Raw genomic sequence first — 1,609 nt, forward strand, 5'->3', positions numbered from 1 at the left:
GGAGAACCAGCCGAGGCCGAGGGCGAGGGCGAGGGCCAGCCACCGTGCAGCCTGGCTCAGTGCAGAGCAGTTTGTGTGCCTGTTCCCAGCAGCGTTACTCGCGGCCGCTGACAGGTGGGCACCCGGTGCCCATCCACAGGCGAGTGGACAGGACGTGGCCTGGCCGTACAGGGGACATCGTGCAGCCCGAAAAGGAACGAAATCCTGACACACACGACAACGTGGGTGATCCTTAGGGACAACCCGCTGAGTCACAGGAACACAAGGTGTGACTCCAGGTACATGACCCACCCGGAAGTCAGACTCACAGACAGACAGCAGGATGGTGGCGACCGCAGGGGCGAGGTGTTGAATGGGGACGGAGTGTCAGTGTTGTCAGCTGAAGAGGGTTCTGGTCCCGGCCCGTGTGGCTCAGTCGGTTCAGTGTCCTCTTTGCACTGAGGGGTTGCGGGTTCGGTTCCCGGTCAGGGCCCATGCCCAGTGGGGACCATGCAGGAGGCAGCCGGTCGATGTTCTGCTCTCACATTAATGTTTCTCTCTCTTGCAAATCAATTTTTTAAAAACCACGTTTAGCCCGGTTGGCGTGGTTCAGTGGTTGAGTGTTGACCGAGGAGGTCACGGTTCGATTCCCGGTCAGGGCACAGGCCCGGGTTGTGGGCTCGATCCCCAGTGTGGGGCATGCAGGATGCAGCCGATCTGAGATTCTCTCTCATCATTGATGTTTCTCTCTCCCTTCCTCTCTGAAATCAATAAAAATATATTTTTTTAAAAAACACTGATATTTTAGAGAAAAGGTGAAGGGAGTTCTGGGGCTGGATGGCGGGGACTTTGTGCAGCCTGCTCTCTGCCACCTGCTGCCTCAGTGGGGAAACGGGCCAGGCACAGTCGTAAGTGTGTGAGCCTGGCTGTGTTCCAATAAAACTTTATTTACAAACAGGCAATCCACAGTGACAGGAAGTAGACTGGCGGACCCGCAGGGGCTGGGAAAGGGAGGCCCCGGGAGCCAGTGCTCACTGGGGATGGATGGGGTTCAGGAGCTAGGCAGTCGGACGGCTTGCACAGCATGGTGGCTGTGCTAACTGCCACTCGATTGGGCATTTTAAAATAGCACCATCAGTGCATTTGATGTTCATCTTTATTTTACCGCCACAAAAAAAAAAACACCACTTAAAAAATCCGGTGGCCTGTACCCCCCGGCTGTCGTCTGTCAGCAGACACAGGCAGGTCTCCAGAAAAAGCAAACTTGAGGAGGATGAGTAGGAACATGCGAAAGAACGCAGTCCTGCGGCTGCCGAATAGAGTCAGTGAACGCGGCCCCTGCCCTCCCCGAAGCCTGGCACACCCAGCTGTCCCGGGATTGGGTGGAGGTGATTCCCTTTAAGGAAGTGGCCGAGGGTGAGGGAGAGGGAGAGGGCGGGCCCCTGAGACACCAGCACACTCCAGGCCTCTCCGGAGATGGGCCCTGACCAGCAGACATTCCTGGCATAGCAGCCCCTGTCCTTGGCCAGCTGGGCGGCCCAAGGTGTTCCGTTGGCATTAGGCCCAGGTGCCACCAGGGGGCGCCAGCAGGGAGCCCGGGCTTGGTGGTTTGGCCCTCAGCCAGGGGTGG

General features: G+C 57.9%; 1 protein-coding gene and 1 long non-coding RNA gene across 2 annotated transcripts in view; one reads left to right on the top strand and one right to left on the bottom strand.

The window, feature by feature from the left end:
* Positions 1-1,609, top strand: part of PPP1R12C (protein phosphatase 1, regulatory subunit 12C) — a 16,357-nt gene that overhangs the window by 3,241 nt on the left and 11,507 nt on the right. The gene's annotated exons all lie outside the window — the stretch shown is intronic.
* LOC106725612 overlaps positions 1-1,609 on the bottom strand; it is a 4,701-nt gene that overhangs the window by 341 nt on the left and 2,751 nt on the right. The window lies entirely within an intron of this gene.

This window comes from Myotis brandtii, unplaced genomic scaffold (genome assembly GCF_000412655.1).
Source record: "Myotis brandtii unplaced genomic scaffold, ASM41265v1 scaffold1763, whole genome shotgun sequence".
NCBI classification, from domain to species: Eukaryota; Metazoa; Chordata; class Mammalia; order Chiroptera; family Vespertilionidae; genus Myotis; species Myotis brandtii.